Here is a 13,954-nt window from a genome sequence, read left to right as displayed (position 1 = left end):
TACAATTCTTCATCTGTCTGCTCATAAAGTAAGCCATAATTTAAAGTTCCTTTTAAATATCTCAATACTCTTTTGGCCGCTTTCCAATGCTCGAAACTATAATTAGAATTGAATTGGCTTAGAAAATTAACTGCGAATGCTAAATCAGGTCGTGTTGTTACAGCCAAATACAATAGAGCGCCAATTAAACTTTGATATGGAATATTTTTTATTTCTTTGTTGTCTGACTTAACTGGTTTTTCAAGTTTGCAATTGTATTCGAGGGGTGTCTTGACTGGTTTACAGTCTTTCATTTTAAAACGTTTTAAAATATTAATAGCGTAATCTCGTTGATTTAAGAATAATGTATGATTCTTCAAATCTTGTTTAAATTCAATACCCAGACATATTTTAACTGGTCCTAAATCTTTCATTTCAAAACTTTCCGAAAGAGATTTCTTGACTTCTTTTAACCACTCATGATCATTCGTAGCAACTAGTAAATCGTCTACATACACTGTAATTAACATTATCTTTGATTTTTGTTTCAATATAAATAAACATGGATCGCATTTAGATGCATTAAATCCTATTTGTCTTAGTTTATTGGTCAATTTTTGATACCATTGAAAACCAGACTGTCGTAGCCCATATAAAGATTTGTGTAGTCTACGTACCGGGTCTTTGCTTTTCGATATTGACTTCTGCCAATATTTTGCTGTACGTCGTATTTCTTCAGCTTTAGCCTTATTTATGTTTGTCGGATATCCTGCTGCTACCTTTTTAAGGATTACATTTAAGTATTCAGGTATTTCCATATATACTGCTTCATCTAGGTCACCGTTCAAATAAGCGGTCATAACATCCATTTGATGTATTTGAAGATTCTTTTGGGTTGCAATTGCAGCCATCATTCTGATCGATGTCAATCTCGTAACTGGGGAATAAGTGATATTGAAATCCTCCCCTGGACGTTGCGAGCACCCTTTTGCTACCAGGTGTGCTTTTTTAACATTACCTTCTTTTGTACGAAACACAAAACGATTCCCAATAACTTTTCGTCCTACGGGTCGATCTACTATGTCCCATGTTTTGTTTGAAATTTGAGCCATATATTCGTTTTCAACGGCACGCAGCCACATATTACATTCTTCACTGTTTATAGCTTCTTGAAAAGTAGTTGGATCATTTACTAGTGATATATTTGCATATTCACATTCTTCAAAATCTACACTAGATTCAGATTCATTACCAGTTCTCTTAGTTGAGACTTCATGAAATGACTTCTTGGGCCGTCCACGGGTTCCACTTCGAATTAACTTTGGTCTACCTTTGCCCCTTTTCGGAACGATTGATTCAGTATTTATGTTTTCATTTTCATTTTCGCTTGAAGACCCCTCAGATTCAACTATACTTTCGTCTTTTCGTATATCGAAATCTATCTCCACAGATCCGTCTTCAGAGTATTTATTATCATTTCTACCAAATGTTTCGTCTAAAAATTTCACATCTCGACTGACTACAACCCTCTTCTTTTGAGGAGACCACAATCGATAAGCTTTAGCTTCATTCGAATAACCTACTAGTATACATTCTTCAGACCTGGAATCATCGGATTTGCCATTGGACTTATCTTTTATTAAAACGTAACATTTTAAACCAAATGGTCTGAAGTGAATGACCGTGGGAGTTTTACCTGACCACATCTTGATAGGCACTTCATCTTCTAGGACTTTTGTAGGACACCTATTTCGAATATAGTTCGCTGTGTTTACAGCCTCTGCCCAAAATATCGTTTTTAATCTTGCTTGTGTTAACATGCATCTAGACATTTCTAAAAGAGTTCTATTTTTTCTTTCAGCTATGCCATTTTGCTGTGGTGTATAAGGAGCGGTCAAACGCCGCTTAATTCCACATTCATTTAAATAGTTTTGAAATTCGCTACTCATATACTCCAACCCATTGTCTGTCTGTAGTGTTTTAACTTTCTTCCCTGTATACGTTTCCGCCATATTCTTAAATATTTTAAATTTTTCTAAAACTTCTGACTTATTTTTCATGAAATACACCTCGGAATATCTCGAAAAATCGTCAGTGAATGTCACGAAGTACTTTGCACCTGAATGTGAGCAAACCTTCATTGGACCGCAAACGTCGCTGTGTACAATTTCTAGTAACTGGGTTGTACGTTGGTCCCTCTGCTTTGAAAATCTTTCTCGTGTTTGCTTTTCGCTTAAACAGATTTCGCAAGTTTGCAGTTTTTCATTTGTATGAAAATTTATACCGTGTACCATACCAAATGCGCGTTTTAAATCATTTTCGTTTAGATTGCCCATTCGTACGTGCCATGTATTTATGCTATTTGGCTTCATTTGCGAAAAACTCGCAGATTGTTCAAAACCTTTAACATAGTACAAATCACCAATTCTTATCGCTGTCAGAATAGTTTCCCCATTCTTTGAAATGACAGCTTCATTTCGCCGAAAAATTACTTCATACCCCTTATTCGTAATTTTCGAAACGGAGAGTAAATTCGTTCTTAAATCTTTAACATACAATACATTTTCGAAATTAATTCGCTCTTCGCTATTAATTTCGTTGATAATAACTTTAACGTTACCTATACCCGTGATTTTAGCCGTGTTGTTGTTTGCTAAGCTGAGAGTCTTGCTAATCTCTCTAAAGTTATTGAATTCGCTCTTTTTCGCACTCATATGTGATGAACAGCCGCTGTCTAAGCACCAATATTCGCTGGCGTTTGTTATTGTACATGCTGATTCGAATAACATGGATTTTTCGAAGTTCTCCTTTTTCGTTCCTGTAGCTGTGTTGTAGTTTTTTACCTTTTGTTTTGATGGACAATTTGGCGATATGTGACCAACTTCGCCGCACTTGTAGCAAGTTCGTTTATCTTGCTTTTCTTTTGTTGACTTTTTGTTGTGATTTTTAGCGTTGTTTTGTTGTGATACATCATTTGTGTGTCTGATGTTTGTTCTTCGTTGAGCAACTAACACGTTATGCTCTGCTGCTGCTTCTTTTGCTTGCCTTGATTGCTCTTCTTCCAGTATTTTAACTCTTAAAATATCCGGCTTGGGGAGTTCATCTCGAGTTTCCAGCGCACATCGGAACGTCTCAAACGATTCTGGTAAACTATAAAGAAGCAATATAGTTAATAAATCATCCCCAACAGTAACATTTATTTCCTTCAATTTGTTGACGGCATGGAAAAATTCGTTTAAATGTTCGCGAACGTTATCGCCCTCCTTCATGCGGGCGAGTGCAATACGTTTCAGTAGGGTGGCTTTTCGCGCAGAACCCTTTGACTGGAACGTAGACTCTAACTTTTCCCACATTTCGTGTGAAGTTACGCATTCAGTTATCAGACCCAATTCTGCTGGTGTAATTGAAAGCATTATATCCGCACAGGCCTTCTGATCGTAATGTATCCACTTCGCTGCGTTATTGTCGTTTAGACAAGGTATAGCTCCAGATGCGTAGCTCCATAAGTCAGCTTTCACAAGAATTGCACGCATGTGCAACTTCCACGTATCGTAGTTATCCGCGTTTAGCGGATCAATCCTCACAGTTGAGCTCGCCATTTATGTTACTATCACCATATATAATTCAGTTGATGATGTATGAAACTTTTTAGTTAATGCAGCCAATAAAATATAACTTTAATTTAAAAATCTATGGGCTGGGCCCATAACCTGTTGTTTTACATGCGTTTATTTCAATCAGTTTAACGGAAGTGAGTGAGTTTAGTTACAGATATTGTATGACAGCTTAACTTAAGTTACAGTGCTATGGAATCTTCGCAGGGTTGCAATTAAATTGCTTCGTTCTCTCCAACAGTTCCCATAGAAGTAACGACTTTTCTGGTAATGGGGCGGTGCAAATGTATACCAGAATTGGGTCCCAGCTGTCTATGGGAATATTTTCTGTCGATAGAACCGACAAACAATTTAAAACAGTGGATTCTAGTTTGATGAATTCTACACTTGTTTCTTTCTTGATTTTAGGCAAGTTTAATAGTGTCGTTACTTGTTTATCGACCAGTATTCTTTCGTTTTCATATCTCGCTTTTAGAGCTTCCCAAGCCAAATTGAAATTATCGTCATTAAGAGCGAACTGTTTTACTATGACGCCTGCTTGACCTTTTGTCTTGTATCGGAGGTGATACAATTTTTGTGCTTTGGATAGTTGCGGATAGTTGATGTAAACAGCTGTAAACATGTCCCGGAAGGACGGCCATTCTTCATAACCTCCATATAAGCTTTCTGTGTCACATGCGGGCACCTCGAGGTGGATGCCTGAACTTGCCTTTTGACTGTCTATTTGTGGCAGCTCTACTCTACGGTGGGGAGTAGGTGCAGTTGCTTTAATTAGCTTTAATTGATCGGAGATCATAGCTTTTGTTTCTTCAAAATGGTCTTAGCAGTTTTCATATATGACGTAAGCAGATAATTTAAAATTTTGTGGTAGATCTGAATCGTCAGATTCTACAATGGCGTCATGAGCCGCTTGGAGGCGAGTCCAAACATTTTTAAGATATTCGCTTTTTACTTCTAATAACGATTCAGAGTTTTCGTGAATCGGTGAGGAGGCAAATCTAGGGCAGTGTCTTATTAAACTGTCACTTTGTGAAATGAATTTAAGAACCTGTTTTGAGCGTATAGCTCCTGCAGGTGTATTTTGATTTGTTTCATTATGAACCATTTTTGATATATTAAAATATTCCTCAAACGAATTAAATTTTCCTCAGAGTAAACTGATTTGAATAAGGAAATTGAATTGAAACTTTTTAGGTAAATGTTTTTATTTTTATTTTAGGTTGCTAACAAAGGAATATGTTATTTCGTGTTATTATTACCGTTTTTGTTTATTTGCAAAATAATAATATTTATTTATTTTATTTTAGTTTTAAGTTTGCAAATATCCGCACTTTTAATTTACAAACACCTTTTATGTCCTTATGTTAGTATTTGGGTACACCCTAATACGTGTACTCGTTTATACATATGTACGTATGCAGGTACTTATGTTTTGTGCGATTGAGAACTCGTTAAAGAGATCAATATTGTTTTTACATAAATATGCACGAATTGTTAGTATGTATTTCTGGTTATGCTTTGTTCGTAAGCGATTGAGAGCTCGTTAGAGAGATCAATTCGTTTTTTTTTCACACACGCCTGCTTGTTTTTGTTTGTCAAAGAACAAGAGGTATTGCCGAACAGATGCCAATGTGGACTTTGAAGATTTATATGTTTTAATATATGTATGTATGTTTGCATATACAGTGTTCACAAATTATGTAGATTTTGTTTTACTGATTTTTTGTATTCTGTTTTTAACAAAAAAGATAAAATTAGGTAATTTTTTTTTGTTCCTTTACCGCCGTGTTCTAAGTGAATTTTAAAACGGCCTTTTTTTTAACTTTAAGACTACGTATGTATTTTTTTTTGTACTAATACCCAGTGTAGGTTAGGGTGGGTCGATTCCGGACTTTTTTCGATTCAGGATTTCTAATAGTGTGGAAAAGTTGCCTTAGTACTTCCTGATTCCAATGCAACTTTTTGTTTGGAGATCAGATTGCATCTTCAACCTCAATTCCGGTCTTGAAATTTCAGAAATTCGCCTAAAATCGTGAAATTGTCTACCTAGCGCCTGAAATACGCATCTCATGGCAAAATGTATAAAACAAAATTATTTGTCACGTAATTTGCTACCGAAATGGTATGTGATCATGGCCGTAGGACGAACCGTTCCCGAGATACGAGCGAAAATGCGGCGCGCCACAGCGCAAGGTGAAAATCGGCTTCCGGCCACACTTCTTGACGTTGATTTCGCTGAGTGCTATCACTCACATTCATTCACCTACGCCAAAGGACACGTTTGTATACTTATATTCTCGCAACAGAACACAGAACTCAAAATGTCTGTATCTAAATTTAAATTTAGACAGAAATGTCCTGTGTTTGGCATATATTCGTACAATTTCTCTGAGTCCCAGTTACCTACTTACCAGGATGTTCTTTTGTGTTATCAGTTTGAAAGATTTCGTATAGGGCGACTCCGAGGCGACAACTATGAACCTAAGAGTAAAGAGGTTACAGAAATAGTTGCAAAAAAAAGTTGAAAATACTTTCAAAAAGTCATCTATTCCGATAGTTTCACACACCAGAGTTGTACAAATGCTCACCACATACCATAAGAAATTTCTGACTCTTAAACATATGTTTTTAAGGAACCCAATAGGTTTGAGCTCTAAAAGAGACGACTTTGTCTCTTCTGCCGGAAAATTATTTGACATCGCTGCTTGTAAATGTATTTATTTTTCTTCTTACACTTGTCCAAAGGAAAGGAAAGTTCCTATCAATGAACAACCATTTCTCTTGGACCAGAGAACCAGAAGAATTGGTCGCATTGGAAGTCTTGATCTACCTGAAACAAAACAGATTACAAAGAAAAATTAACTTAAGGAAAAGCTTTCAAAACGTCATTCAACATCAACAGTTACCAGAAAAGTATCAGCTAGAACACGTGACCATTCAGATCAGCCAGACTCTCATACAGACGACAACAAAGTAGGTGCGTCGCACATGCATTCTTCCAAAAACGATGCTGATGATGAATTTTCTCTTCCATCCTCTTAAACCAAACAAAACACACTAGTATTAGAACACACTGCTTTAGCTGCCCAAAGATTTGGAGTAAGTGATAGAGCAGCGGCCTTGATTGTTTCATCTGCTTTTCTGGATGCCAAAAAAGCGGGTTTGATAACAGAGGATAAGACTAGCTTTGTCACTGACAAATGCAAGATTAGTCGGGCAAAAAAGTGTTGGAGTTAAGCTCCAAAACACCGAAAGTATTGACTTTGTATATGGGCTGTATTTTGACGGCCGCAAAGACAGTACACTTACACAAGTCAGCGAAGGTGAAAAGTACTACCGCGACACTGTCAAAGAGGAACATATTTCTCTTATAGCGGAACCTGGTTGTCATTACTTTGGCCACGACACCTCTCCTTCCGGGTCAGCTGAGGATGAGACGCAAGCTATATGGCAACATTTACAAGACAATTCAGTTGATGTGGAACATCTAGAAGTTGTCGGTGCTGATGGCACCAACACGAACACAGGTTGGAAAGGTGGAATCATTCGGAAACTAGAAGAAAGAATAGGTAGGCCATTACAGTGGGTTGTTTGTCTTCTACATTTCAACGAACTTCCATTTCGTGCTCTTTTCGAACACAGAGATGGTGTCTCAAAGAGTCCAAATACATTCTCTGGCGACATAGGTAAACTGCTCCCTGATTGTGGGAAGTTGCCTGTTGTCAAATTTGAAAGTCTTCCATCCTGCCAATTACCTTTGAGGTTATTAATCCGACCCAACTTAGCACAGACCAAGCTTATCTCTATAAAATATCAGAAGCTGTTATTTCCGGTCAATGTTCCTAAGATTTAGCGTCGATGCATCCAGGTAACATGTGCAAATCTCGCTGGCTCACCTGTGCAAATATAATTCTGAGATTATACATTTCTACTAACAAACCAACAAAGGAAATAAAGATTTTGGTCAAGTACATACTTACAGTTTACTCACCTTTGTGGTTCTCAATAAGATTCAACAGTTCAATCAAAGACGGCTCGCGCCATCTCTATGCTGCAATTCAAAGGTCGAGATACTTACCTGCTAAACTGCACAAGGTTGCCGATTCATCCATTCAACAGAATGCTTACTTTGCTCTTCCAGAAAACATTCTCCTTAGTATGATGACTGACGAACGGATAGAAGTCAGAAAGTTGGCCCTTGACCGTCTTCTGGCAGCCAGAGAAGCAGAGTCTGACGCTGTAAATGGAAGGGTTAGATGTAATAAAGTGCCAAAGCTGAATTTCAAAGCTAATAATTATTACGATATGATTAACTGGAAGACTATTACCTTGACTGTTCCACCAGTTCTTTGTTCAGTTTCTAACGAAGAACTCATAAAAGGGCTGTCGGGAGACACTGCAGAGGTATGGAAATTTAGTGAATTCCCCTCTCACACCGTGGCAGTCGAGAGAACCGTCAAACTGGTGACAGAGGCATCTTCTAAAGTTATTGGCCTCCAATCTCGTGATCGTTTTATACGCTCTACACTGAAATCTAGGCAACAAGTGCCAAAGTTTAGTACAAAATCGGATTTTATCAATAAATTTGACACAGATTCAGACTAAAACAAGCCTGACATATGGTTGGTTGTTTAGGTTGGGCTTGGGAGGAACCCGAAGAGCAGCCACCTCCACGCGGTGGGTTCTGGGTGACCAATAGAGATTAGCTGAGAGCTGCAACAATTTTCACCTTGCGCTGTGGCGCGCCGCCTTTTCGCTCGTATCTCGGGAATGGTTCGTCCTACGGCCATGATCATACCATTTCGGTAGCAAATGACGTGACAAATAATTTTGTTTTATACATTTTGCCATGAGATGCGTATTTCAGGCGCAAGTTATACAATTTCACGATTTTAGGCGAATTTCCGAAATTTCAAGGCCGGAGTTAGAGTTGAAGACGCAATCCGATCTCAAAACAAAAAGTTGCATTGGAATCAGGAAGTACTAAGGCAACTTTTCCGCACTATTAGAAATCCCGAATCGAAAAAAGTCCGGAATCGACCCACCCTAGTGTAGGGTATAATGGCACCGAGTGATTGTTTGCCGTCTATATGTATGTTCGCACTGCGAAGAGAGTTTCACTAAATAAAATCTTTATATTATTGCGAAGGCGAAATGAAGAATGTGCAGATATTCTCCCGTATGCACTTTGTATACATATATTGTGAGGCTCGAAAGACCATAGTTAAATGTTGACCCAATTACAAACCACTGTATTTAAATGTTTCGACTTGCACTCACACTTCCGTGAGCAATTAAAAGGAAAAAAACAGTGTATTTATTAAGAGTACAATATATTTGTAATTGTCCTTTATTTTGTCCGATATTACATAAAATTATGGTTTTATTGAGTTAATATCCAATTTGTTGGATCGCTGTAAGTCGGCGTGGGCGGAAGGCTGTCGATCGGAGTCAAAGATAGTGTTGACGCGACGCAGTGTGTAAACGAAAAAGTGGAAAAGCAGCGATGACCAAATCCTTTTGTTAATTAGATAGTTGTCATCTGCTGTGGTGAAATGCAATTTGTCCACAGGTGTGTTGTATTAGTGGATGTTGTTTTCCGGTGTTAAGGATGGTGTTCTTCTCAGGGGAGTTGAGTTGTGCTACGGTGCGCCAGTTTTTCCCGGATAGAGTGGGGGAGGCTTAACTCATTTAAACAATAAGAAATAATGATGGCCGAAAACTGTGTGGGGAGTGAGGGAAGTCTTACTGTGTGAGTGAAACAGGAGACCGACTTCAGTATATGGTAGTGTGGCATTTCACTCACCAATAAAAGCGCAGCAAATTTTCAGAATCCCAGATTGGTAACGCTAAGCATATATCAGGGTTAAACTTCAATAACAGAAGTAAATGTATATATATATATATATATAATATATTTTCTTACAAATTTTTTTAGATTTTTAATCGAAGTACATTTAAAAACACTGTAATTGATCAGTTATCGAACAGGATGAAAAATGATTATATTACTAAAATGGCTATAACAAAATAAGGGTTGGTGATAAGAAAATAAAACTTTAGGGTTATATGTATTTTTTAATGTCACATTATAAAAAAATAACAAGTAAGGAAGGGCTAAGTTCGGGTGTCACCGAACATTTTATACTCTCGCATGATAAAGTGATAATCGAGATTTCATTATACGTCATTTACATATTTTTCAAATACCGTATTTGTGTAAAGTTTTATTCCGCTATCATCATTGGTGCCTAATGTATGTATATATTACACAGAAAAGGCATCAGATGGAATTCAAAATAGCGTTATATTGGAAGAAGGCGTGGTTGTGAACCGATTTCACCTATATTTCGTACATGTCATCAGGGTGTTACCGAATTTCATTGAAATCGGTCTAGTAGTTCCTGAGATATGGTTTTTGGTCCATTGCCACGCCCATTTTCAATTTTTTCAAAAAGCGGTCTGCAATTTCTTCCGTAAAATTTAGTGTTTCTGACGTTTTTTGTTATCGGTTAACGCACTTTTTTGATTCCATAACCTTTGTATGGGAGGTGGGCGTGGTTACTATCCGATTTCTTCCATTTTTGAACTGTATATGGAAATGCCTGAAGAAAACGACTCTGTAGAGTTTGGTTGACATAGCTATAGTAGTTTCCGAGATAAGTACAAAAAACTTAGTAGGGGGCGGGGCCAAGCCCACTTTTCCAAAAAAATTACGTCCAAATATGCCCCTCCCTAATGCGATCCCTTGTTTTCACTTTAATATTTAGTGCAACACTTTTAGGTTTTCGGTTTCCGCCATTTTGTTTGCAGTGGGCCGATTTTGCCCATCTTCGAAAAAACTTCTTATGGAGCCAAGGAATTGTACCAAATCATGATATCAAAAATTTTTACTGAAAAAGCTTGACAGACGGACGGAGACTCTACTCGTCACCCTGATCACTTTGGTATATATAACCCTATATCTGACTCTTTTAGTTTTAGGAAAAACAACCGTTATGTGAACAAAACTATAATACTCTCCTCTTAGCAACATTGTTGAAGAGTATAAAAACAAAATATTTCGTCCAAAAATTAAAAAAAAAAACAAGTAAGGAAGGGCTAAGTTCGGGTGTCACCGAACATTTTATACTCTCGCATGGTAAAGTGATAATCGAGATTTCATTATTCGTCATTTAAATATTTTTCAAATACCGTATTTTTGTAAAGTTTTATTCCGCTATCATCATTGGTTCCTAATGTTTATACGCGTATTATACAGAGAAGGCATCAGATGGAATTCAAAATAGCTTTATATTAGAAGAAGGCGTGGTTGTGAACCGATTTCACCCATATTTCGTACATGTCATCAGGGTGTTAAGAAAACATTATATACCGAATTTCATTGAAATCGGTCTAGTAGTTCCTGAGATATGGTTCTTGGTCCATAAGTGGGCGGCGCCACGCCCATTTTCAATTTTTAAAAAAAGCCTAGATGCAGCTTCCTTCTGCCACTTCTTCCGTAAAATTTAGTGTTTCTGACGTTTTTTATGAGTCGGTTAACGCACTTTTTAGTGATTTTCAACATAACCTTTGTATGGGAGGTGGGCGTGGTTATTATCCGATTTCTTCCATTTTTGAACTGTATATGGAAATGCCTTAAAAAACGGCTCTGTAGAGTTTGGTTGACATAGCTATAGTAGTTTCCGAGATATGTACAAAAAACTTAGTAGGGGGCGGGGCCACGCCCACTTTTCCAAAACAATTGGGTCCAAATATGCCCCTCCCTAATGCGATCCTTTGTGCCAAATTTCACTTTAATATCTTTATTTATGGCTTAGTTATGACACTTTATAGGTTTTCGGTTTCCGCCATTTTGTGGGCGTGGCAGTGGGTCGATTTGGCCCATCTTCGAACTTAACCTTCTTATGGAGCCAAGGAATACGTGTACCAAGTTTCATCATGATATCTCAATTTTTACTCAAGTTACAGCTTGCACGGACGGACGGACAGACAGACATCCGGATTTCGACTCTACTCGTCGCCCTGATCACTTTGGTATATATAACCCTATATCTGACTCTTTAGTTTTAGGACTTACAAACAACCGTTATGTGAACAAAACTATAATACTCTCGTTAGCAACATTGTTGCGAGAGTATAATTAAGGGTGATAAACCCGTATTACTTAGGGGTTTGGTAAATATTCTCAGACCTACTGAATACGCATATAAAATTTGGTAAAAATCGGTGTTTGGTCAGAAGCATATCACTGTGCAAAATCGAATGACCGTGGCCATGTTTAGGCTATTCGCCTTTGTGAGAGCACCGCTTATGCATATGTACATCAATTCTTACATCCATATATGTACATATCTTACGGTTTTCTATGATCTGTACATAATTGCAAATTTTATGTTCTCACTTTTCGCGTGCACTTTGCAAGCAGATATGTACTATATATACAAACATACGCACAAACATATGTTTTTTATACCTACGCCCTCATAAGCATATACACACAAGCTTACATAGCTAATGAGAAAATTAAGCACAAGAAGGGATAAAATCCGGTGCTAGCATAATATTAAGACATTATTAGTAAAGCATTAGGAGTGTTAGGTGGAAATGAAAATAAATGTGAACTTAAAATTAAATAAAATCAATTTGTTAACTGGTTTGTTCAACCACATGGAATTTGCCCACATTATCCCATCATCAGAAGCTGTGTAGCGGTATCCAATAACGGATCATTTGGATTGTTATACCCGGGCAACATTCTGTGTAAGCCCAGATAGCAATTCTTGCTACACATCATCGTACTTGCCGCTGTAATCGTACATCCAGATTACACGTGCTTTTATTAACGTACATTCGAGATCTTCTCATCAACATCTGTCGAAGTTACCGACAGTTCGTCAACTCGTCGCAGTCTCCGTGCAAGGATACGGGACTCTTTACAGTGCAGTTTCATCGGATTGCTGATCTGCTTTTGCTACACCTACAACAACAGCATCACATTATTCACTGCTCAGGTACTCGTATAAGTTAATAAAATACTTTTTTTAATTTTTTTTAAGAAAGGATTTTATTTTATTATATAATTTTTTTCTGTTTAGTCATTATTACTCGCTGGGAAGACTATGTCCTCTTAGTCCAACCTTTTAGTCAACTACACTTCTTTTCACTTAGTCACTATTACTTAACTACGTGTTGGGAAGACTATGTTTTCCTAGTCCAACCTTTTTGTAAACCGCACTTATTAACTACCACTTAACTACTTGTTGGGAAGACTATGTCTTCTTAGTCCAACCTTTTTGTCAACCGCACTTATTAACTACCACTTAACTACTTGTTGGGAAGACTATGTTTTCTTAGTCCAACCTTTTTGTCAACCGCACTTACTAACTACCACTTAACTACTTATTGGGAAGACTATGTCTTCTTAGTCCAACCTTTTTGTCAGCCGCACTCATTAACTACCACTTAACTACTGAATTGTAACTTATGTTAAAAATTAGTTATTGAAATTAAAAGTGTGTGAGCAGCGATCATCACATGCATGCAACGTGACCGTGCATTCAATGCAGACGCTACGTCAGCACTTTTGGGTCGCACGTGCAACGATCGGAAATGGGCTAGGCAAAATTTTGGACGTAAACAGGAAATGATAGTCAACGAAAGTATAGCAAAAATATGCTTATACGTTTCGTAGTAATTATTAAGAAATGTAAATATGTTTGGTGAGAAACGTAAATATGTTTAGTGTTAACTCCTCCCTTCTTAATTTGATTGTCCTCAATCATTTTAGAAAAAGGGGATATTATTCAATCTTGGTGGTTTGCTAGGAAATAACAGAAATTGACCATCCTCCGATTTTTAGATGTTTTTGAATGGTTGACATAACCTCCGTATTACTAATATGCAATTCATTGAGAGCTTGATGATAGTAAGTTAATGCGGTCACTTTCAAAAGGAGTAGGATGCATTAATGCAGGTATCATTTGTAGAGGTGAGGCCTCTATGTTACTAAAAATTCTATTGTTAGCTTTAATAGTGCTATTATGAAATTTAATAAGGAACGTGCCAGAAAGATTTCGCATCGTTTCATCGATATAAATAGATGCGTTTTAATTATTTAGTAGGATAACGTCGATCAGATTTCTTCGATTACCGGATGTGATTATTATTGCTCGTTACACATGTAGAATTTTGACTACTTATAAGATTAGGAATACATTTTATATCTGAAATATTCTTTATTTGATCTTCTTTACAAATTCTTATATTATTAAAATTTTCACAATCATTTACTATACCATAGATAGTTTTTTCGTTTTTAAATCTTTAAATTCTAAAAATTTTAGAGTTTTTCCCTTTTT

The sequence above is a fragment of the Bactrocera neohumeralis genome, unplaced genomic scaffold (assembly GCF_024586455.1).
Source record: "Bactrocera neohumeralis isolate Rockhampton unplaced genomic scaffold, APGP_CSIRO_Bneo_wtdbg2-racon-allhic-juicebox.fasta_v2 cluster10, whole genome shotgun sequence".
Taxonomy (NCBI): domain Eukaryota; kingdom Metazoa; phylum Arthropoda; class Insecta; order Diptera; family Tephritidae; genus Bactrocera; species Bactrocera neohumeralis.
Note: the sequence above shows the minus strand (reverse complement) of the source record.